Consider the following 9,020-nt stretch of genomic DNA (forward strand, 5'->3'; position numbering starts at 1 on the left):
ATCTGTTAAGAACTGTGTTCTCAACTCCTTCTCTCTACCCTTCATGATGGAAGGAAGACAGCCTACAAAGGCATAGCAAGCTCTAACAAGCAAATAGACTCTTACTCTACTAGTCACAGCAGATGATGGGAAATTCAGGCCCTATGCCTGATTCTGAGTTTATTTTTATGATGTCTTTACTTACTAGTGCAGCATTATACACTCACTGCTCAGTTCTCCCACCAACGCCCCTAATTCGTGTTGGGGTTGATGGACTAGAGGGAATGGCTTCAAGCTGCGCCAGGGAAGGTTCAGGCTGGACGTTAGGAAATACTACTTCTCTGAAAGGGTGGTCAGGCACTGGAACGGGCTGCCCAGACAGGTGGTGGAGTCACCGATCCTGGAGGTGCTCAAGGAACGTTTGGATGTTGTGTTGAGGGACATGGTTCAGTGAGAACCATTGGTGATGGGTGAATGGTTGGACTGGATGATCCTGTGGGTCTTTTCCAACCTTAGCTATTCTGTGATTCTATGATTCTACGATGACAGCATTTGTGGTGATGTGCAGGGGCTAGCACAGGGTGCAGCTCATCCAGCAAAGTCTCCCTATGATGAGAGGCTGGAACCAGGTGCCAGATGTCCCTGCACTATTGCTGCTGAAGACTTGTATGAGCAGCAGCAAGCTTTCTCCTACCAGTCTTGAGTTCACCAACACATTTTTCCTTCACTTACCCTAGGCCTTTCCTCACATTGCCAATGAAACCATGAGAGTTTAGGGAATGGTGTTTCTCACCTTTTGGAAAGATCTTAATTTTATGATGCTGCCGCTTGCCTCATGTGATACTTGCCTAGGCTTTTTTTCCCTAGTGTACTGCCTGGCAAAACCTCTGTGAACCATTTGTGGCAAGGCATAAGCTGTGGACCTTTGCAGGGCTGTCCCGTGCCCTAGCTCGCCCAGCTATCCTCTGATGCCATCCAAGCTCAGTTCTCTGCGTGGAAAACCACCAACCGTGCCAGAGGATTAAGTGAAATACCATTTCCCAGCTTAACAGACAGATTTGTTATGTATACAATGAATTACCAGCTCTTTCAGTGCAATAATTGTTCACACATTGTTTCCCTGCCTCTTTCACTGTTTTTTTATGATTCATGCTGTTTGGTTGCCCAGCTGACATTTCCAAAATGAAGTTTTTAAGCCCCAGCCTTTCTCCTCTCCCTTCTCCTCTTTTTGTTTGCCCTGTATATGGGCCTGAGAGAAGTGTTTCCAATCATGATCATATCTTCATGTTTTGTTGACAAAAGGTCAACCTAGGAATAAGCCAAACTGGTTTTAGGGGAAAAAAAAATTGCTTATTTATTTAAAGGATGTGTGTTGGAGATCAAATTTATGAGGGTGAAATTGAGTCTGGTTATTTAAAGGACTCTGAAATAAGAGCTTCCCACCCACTCACAAGGGGAAGAACAAGAGCTATAAATTGCTTTAGGCTGAAGGGAATGTAGAAATAAACCCAGATTCTGTGCAAAAGGTAATAGGATCCAAAGCAAGAACTAAAAACAGAGCTTAACTGACAACAGCCCATTCACTCCCTCACACACAGCCCTCATTCCACACCACCATTCCTTTCAGAATAAAGGTTGTAATTTTCCCCAATATCTGAACATCCTGTTCCACAACAAGCATCTCCATCCATTGGCCAGGCACTAACTTGAACTCACAAAAGAGAGATCCAGCAGTTAGATCCCGGGAATCTGTTCTGTAGCGTGCTTTCTCTAGTTTGACTTCAAATTATAGTTCCAAATCAGGTTTTGGGAACACTTCTATGAGCTGTGCCCATGCCAGGAGCCCTACCCAACACAGGGATAGTGAGCTCTTCACTGAATCTTGCATGAGCAAAATGTGCTGAACAAGTACATCTGAAGGATCGTGTTAAGAGATCTTTTCTCTTTCCACTGAAAGGAGAAGCCAGTAGTACAAGAGGTTAAGCTGCCCTTTTTCACAGAGAGCATGAATTTGAAGGGAGAATGTACCATGCAGCTTGTGACTGCCGCTTCTGTTCCTATCACCTATGCACACATAGAATTGTAGAATCACCAGTGTTGGAAAAGACCTCCAAGATCATCTAGTCCAACCATCCACCTACCACCAGTGTTTCCCCACTAAACCATGTCCCTTAGTACATCTCCTTTCAGGTGATTATAGAGAGCAAACATGCATGCACACATACGCACACACGCAATTTCTTCTGCTTCTTCCTCTGTTGATCCAACTGACAGCAAGCTGAAATGGAGCCTTGGCTCAGTGCTGCTACTCTTATTCCTAGTGAGCTCCAAGCAGCTGTGGAAAGTCAACATTTGCCTCCTCCTCTGGCTGTTGCACAGCTCCAGTTCCTTTGTGTTATTTAGCCACATGCCCCCCCATGGCCTGGGATGTGACATTGCTTTCCTCTTTAAAGGTGACTATTAGGAAATACAAATTGGAGTAAGACCTGTAGTTCAAAAAATGCTTCTAGTCAAGCCTCGTTGGTGCTGGGTAAAGCACAGCAGAATGTTAAGTAAGTCTCTGCATTCTTAGAGATTTTAACTGGTTTGAGTTAACCCTACTGCCCCTACAGATGTCAGCAAATTACAGAGAGAGGGGAGAGAAGACAGAACTATGAAATCTGATTTGCTGTAAATTTTACGTTGTTTTTAAACAAGACAGCAATATTGTTTATAGATACTCTGCAGCCTTTGCTGTGTATAGCCACCATAGAACAACTCTGCCTGTTGTAAAATGCTGCTGGGCACCACGCTCTGAAAGTTGTGCACAGCCACTTGTATCTTGGCTTACAGCCCAACAGTGGAGCCCAGTTATCTTCCAGTGTAAAGGCAAAATGAGGAAGCTGCCTGGAGGCAAGGCAATCCTCTTGCTGGGGAAGCTACTCCTGATTTCTTTCTCTTTCTGTCCCCTAGCAGGCCATGCCTCATGTGATCTAGTCTATGTAAAGAAGATTTGAAATAAGTATATATCCAGTGTTTGCGGGCATGCAAGCTATTTCTGGCAGTTTAAAAAAGATTAAATTACTCATACCCGTGGACCACCTGGCCAATTCTCTCCCTAATGGATGTCAGATTTTTTTCTTTCTTTTCTTGTTTTTTAAGTTGAAAGCAATTGTGCAGTCAGAGCTGTAATATCTACCCACTACTCCACAGCCCCAAAAGAGCGCATCTTCACATTTGTCTCTGGGGAGCACCAAGGGCACTAACCTAAGGCAGGATTTTAAGTAGCCAGGTGCCAGGAGCTAGCCAGGGTGAACTTTTCTTGGCACAACAACACTGCATCTTCTGCCCATTGCATCTCCTGCTCATTTGCTATTTCTCAGAGGCCCACCCAAGTATTCTTCCATGGTCATTTTAAGCATAGTTTGAATTCTGCCTTTTCCTACACAGGAGAGATCCGGTCATTCTCCCCTCTCTCCCTTCCACCCCTAACACCACTCACACTTCTGGGGGATAAGACACTTGATGACATCCTTCATTCCAGGTCCACAAGGCAAGGTCGTAGACCCTGTGCCGGCATCCTTCAGAGAGACAAAGATTTCACTCACTGAGTACATCTGTGTTTCTATGAAACTAACCATGTTTCACTGCTGGGAAAGTTGAGCAGCAAGTTAATGGCTGTAAGCTGCACCAGGGGAGGTTCACGTTGGATATTAGGAAAAAATTCTTCTCAGAAAGAGTGGTGAGGTGCTGGCACAGCCTGCCCGGGGAGGTGGTGCAGTCACCGTCCCTGGAGGCGTTCAAGAACCTCCACGTGTGTGTGGATGTGGCTCTGAGGGATGTGGTTGGTGGCATGGTGGGGATGGGCTGGATCTTAGAGCTCTTTCCAACCTTCATGATTCTGTGATTCTAAGGAAATGCTGTAAGAAAATCGGGGGCTGTGAGTGACTCACAAAAGCTCAGTAGCTGATTCTGCTTGGGCCTGAGCCTGAACTGTTTAATACTTACCTACATGTTTTGAACAGCAGAAGGGAATCTGTCCGCAGATCATCGGTGCTTCACAGTGTGTTTCCTTGTATGATGGCTTCACAAGTGCAGATGCAAGCTCTCAGGCAAATCTGCTAATTTGGAAAGAAAAAATGGCTTCATCTGTTCTGCGGTGAGACACCTGAGCAGCCAAGAGAGCTGTTTCAGGAGGAAGCACAGAGAAGGTCTGTGTAGTTACAGCTGTGCTTTCAACACCGGAAAATAAATCATCCTTCCACCACAGACCCCGTTGTAATTACCTTAGCATGTAAGAGCAATTAGGATGTTACCGAATTGCTGTTACGGAGCAGTCTGGAATGCTGTTTCCTCTGAAAAGGTGTAATGGGAATGGGGTGGATGGATGAATGAGTGCATTAGGAGATTCACAGTGATATTCCTCTGCCATCCCACCCTACCTGGAGCCGATAGCTCTGCCGTTTATCCCCTGAAGAAATTCAGGAAAGTAAACCTCAGAGCCTCCCAGAGTGCTCTGGTTAGGTGGAAGAAGGCAGGGATGAAGCTCAGTACCGGCAGCCTGCTCAGCTCAAGGTGGGCTCCAGGGTGAAGAGTTAACACAGGAAGCAGCTCAGCACAATGCTTTGCTACCCCACAGAAGAAGCAGTGGCAGAACACCAGGAGCAGAAAACCAGACCAGGCTGAGTACAGTGGGAGAAAACACATGCCGAAGGGATGAGATACCATCCAGAGAGACCTAGGCAGGCTTGAGCAGTGGGCCCAGGTGAACCTCATGAGGTTCTCAGGCACGGCTCGTGTCTAGATGTTACAATAACCTGGATCTGAAATAGGTACTCAAGCAAAACCAGACGATCTCTTAAAATGCCCAGACTGCAGTTTCAGCAGACTGTGTCCAGCAAAAGCAAAAAGCTGAGATTCAAGTGGTTTAACAGGTCAAAGCAGAAAAACAAAGCAACATATTTATGGTTGAAAGTGTGCATACACCTGCACATACATCCACACAGCTGCACAATCAACAAAACGCTGCCACAGTTTAAAAGGGTAATTAAACAGATCAAGCTGATGTATTGCCCTCCCCTTTAACTAATAGTGCACTTTCCACATCTTCCCTCGGATTTCCTCTGAAAATGAGAGCTCCTAAGGCAGCACTTCGTTTTCCAAATGTATAAAAGAAACCGAAAACAACCACGTTATGTCTACAACTGTGCACAAGTACATGTGCTTAACTTTGTGCCCCAGCACAGCAGAATGTACGGCCATACAGATATCAAAATGTATATTGCTCTACGCATAGAGCTGCAAAACCGTAACACCTTGCAGCCAGCTGCCCAAATATGAGGCGCTCACGGACCCTATGGTGTTGATGCTCTATAAATTTAGGAGTATTTATTAGGTGAATGCAGAGCTGGAATTTTCATAGCAGCGGAAAATAAGAATGATAATGAGGTAAACACATGTTGCAAAGAAAACACCAACTAAGTGCATGCTCTGTGCAGGAAACTGCAGCTTTAAGCGATGGTTTCTGGAACACTTGAGCAAGGCCTGTGAGCTGGCTACGGGATGGCATGCTTGTTAATGACACGTCTCTGCGTCCTGTAGCTTTTCACTGTACTGCAAACTCAGTTTGACAAGTAGGTGACCAGATAGGCGTCATGCTCCTTTGAAGGCTTTGAATAACCATTTGAATGTTCCTATCCCTTCCAGGAACGTGACCATTACATGTACGGTTGTAGCATCAGTTTTCTTCTGGCCGTTCATCAGAGGCACATACACACCCCCAGTCACAGAGGGATTCCCTTCTTGCGGACGGAGGAGAGCTCAGCTCTGTGCATCATGAGCTCCCCCTGGAGGTTGTTTGCTCTAATCTGTGGGTTGTAAAAGAAGTGGGGAGCTAACCTAATAGTGCTGGACTAGGGGTATCTGCAGAGATGTCCTTGCAGCCTGGAGCTGGCTGCTGAATCAGGAGCTGGATGTGGAAGTGTTGCACAGAGGGGGTGGAAGATGGGATGGGCTGTATGGTGGAGGAGGACCTTGTGTTGAGCGAATTTCTGATGACTGATGCTAGATATTAAATCTTAGTGGCCTCTTTTTCTAGCTGTGTCTTGAGGCTGTCAGCATGCACAGCTTCAAACAGTCTTCCACTATGAGTCTAGGTGCTATGTATTCAGAGAGAAGCTGTATAAATGTACTGATACAGTCTGCAGAGGGAGAGAGCGCTGAAGTTTTGGTCTTGGCTTCATATTGGTCCTCCTGCTTGTCTATGGTGGCGCTAACAGCTGTTGGGGGTGGGCTGTGTAGGGACCTGCAGTCAATCATCGTTCTGAAGTCACAGACAGAAGTTCCAGTCTTTGTTTTGCTGGAAGTCTCGCAGTGCTTACAGCACTGGGGGGTCTGACTGATGTAGAGCTGTTGAGTGTGGTAAATGAGCTCTGTGAGGAAAATGGAGAGGTCTGTGCACAGGAGAGTCATACAGAGCGAGATCCCCTTGTCTGAGGATGTGCTGCAAGTTAATAACCCTAGGTTTGGTTAGATATTAGGAGGAAGTTTTTCACACAGAGAGTGGTGACGCACTGGAACAGGTTGCCCAAGGAGGTTGTGGATATCCCATCCCTGAAGGCATTCAAGGCCAGGCTGGATGTGGCTCTGGGCAGCTTGGTCTGGTGGTGATCCTGCACATAGCAGGGGGGTTGAAACTAGGTGCTCTTTGAGGTCCTTTTCAACCCAGGCCATGCTATGATCCTATGAATAACCTCATCATCCTTCTGAGAGCAAAAGACCTGGAGCCGAACAACAGTCTGATATAGCCCAAGACCTCTTTCTTCATTTTCTACAGAGAAAATAATGGTACAGGGGAGGGCAGGACTGCATTTGGGTTGAGAAACTGCTATGAGCCTCACCAACATCTCTGTAATCGCGTTCATGGATGTGAATATTATTGCTGGCTCTGCTTGCTGTGTAACTGCGCACTCCTCACAGGTGGGAGAGTGAGGTGCCACAGGCTGTGGTATGGGTTTTGGGGGATGGCTACAGAGACACAAGGCCTTACTACATTAAAAAACAAAACACCAAAGCCAACAGGTTATTTGGCTTACATGAGAAGTGCAGGATTCATATGGAAAAGCATTATCAAGTGGTCCAAAGGCTGAATGCGCGGGCTGTGCTGTGAATGTATCTGTACATAAAGAACATACGATGGAGCAAAGCTCCATGCCCATGATAGAAACCTGAAGGCAGGGCAGGGTGCTTGTCTTTGTTCCATGGGATGGATGCATGTGGGAAACTGAGCACATGGCCCAAATCACACGTTAGCCAGGGAATTAGTGTCAGGTGCCATGTGGGGTGAAGAAGGAATGGAAAGGAAAACTGATAGAGAGTGGGAACTTAAAAGGGGACACATGGACTTTATTCAGTTGCTTACAGACATGAAGTTCGAGGGCTATGTTTCCCTAGCATATAATGCCAGAGGCTACAATGGCAGCTTAGTTGTCAGCCAGCTTGTGGTAGAAGAAATGGAGGTGTAATTAATCACACAGAGTGGGTACTGCAGTGCACATCAGTTTACCAGCCTGAGTTTGATACAGAGACTCTTCACAAATCTGTAAAGAAATTAAGCACCTTTCTCCTGCTATTGGATATTAAGGCCTACAAGTATGTGTATATATGTAAGTATATATATTTTAGCACTGCTAAATACCAGTTATGTAGATCTTCTTCCATGGCAGGATTATGATAGGGTGCATGGTGCATCTCATAAGCATGGTGCTTAATGAGAAAAAGCAGTCATTGACATGTATACAGACCTTTGGGAGAAGGTCCTTGACCTGCAGTAAGAACTGGATTGCTATTGCCAACTAGATAGAAAAATCTTGAGGGAGGCTTGTGTATCTCACAGGGATAAGGTTATGGTGATGGCCCATCACAGTCTGTGAAAATGAGGGTGATGAAAACGGAAGGCTTATGGCTGTACAGTCACTTTTTGCATACTGCGGTGGCCTCTACTTGCATTCCTGGTTATCATCACACAACAAAAGGGAGGTTGAATACACTCTGTTCGGTCATGTATGTATGTATGTGGCCAAAAAGAAAAGCACTCAAATTTACCATGTGTTATGTGGCGGTGAGTAGCAAGTGGGAGCCCACTTAATGGCCAGGTGACCACTGAGGTGCTACCAACAGCTTTTTGAATACACCTACTTTGAGATGGTTGAAGTAAGGGTGTGCTTACCTACCTCATGGGCTGGGTGGGGACACTGAGGCCCAGGAGCACCCTGTGGTCCTTCTGGCAGGAGCCCACAACCTGCCCCCTGCTTTTGTTCAAGTATGTTCATTCACATTCATGACCTCTTACTGAAGTGCTTATTCAATTTATACCTCTGCATTTTGGATGTATATTTAACTCGCACCTTCTTTAATGTATGTAGTATATACTTAAGTACATATTGGAAGTGTATCCATGCATAATGTATATATTTCACATATGAGTGTGACAGACAAACTAAACATAAGCATCTAATTGCAGAGCTGGATGAAAAGAGGTCAGGATTTGGTGCTGGCTGTCATTTTTTCTTGGCACTGCAGAGCAGCAGCAGCTTTTTGCCATCCTTTGATAAAGGTGCCTATTCAGACTTCAAACCTTGCTTTATTCTCCCCTCTAGTGGAAAAGTGTTATTTATGAAGAGGTGCAATCACTTTTTGGAGAGTACTGAAACTGCACTGAAGTGCCCCCTTTTGTCTTACGGCTGTGAGAAGCAAAGAACAAGCTGTAGCATAAGCAGCCTTTTTCACAATATCCTTTCACCATTCCTTCTGTTACCCTCTAATCTGAGATGCGCGGCACCAACCTCTTCAGTTCTTGAGTGTTTCTGCACCTCTGTAAGTGTTCCTTCATTCTAGCTCCCTTCCTACCAAGTGTTCAGCAACTGTGTTCCAAGACCTCCACTAGGGAGGAGCGAAACACTTTCCTTTTGGAAGTAGGAAGGTGTTGCTTCCTCCCTTCCTCTCCTTAGGAACTTTCAGGTTTTGTTTACCCTGATGCTATTTTCAAATAACATCAGGAGCAA

The 9,020-nt window shown here is 45.7% G+C and overlaps 1 protein-coding gene across 1 annotated transcript in view; it reads left to right on the forward strand.

Moving 5' to 3' along the window:
- Positions 1-9,020, forward strand: part of SUPT7L (SPT7-like STAGA complex gamma subunit) — a 65,743-nt gene that overhangs the window by 20,244 nt on the left and 36,479 nt on the right. The window lies entirely within an intron of this gene.

Source organism: Gallus gallus, chromosome 3, assembly GCF_016699485.2.
Source record: "Gallus gallus isolate bGalGal1 chromosome 3, bGalGal1.mat.broiler.GRCg7b, whole genome shotgun sequence".
Taxonomy (NCBI): Eukaryota; Metazoa; Chordata; class Aves; order Galliformes; family Phasianidae; genus Gallus; species Gallus gallus.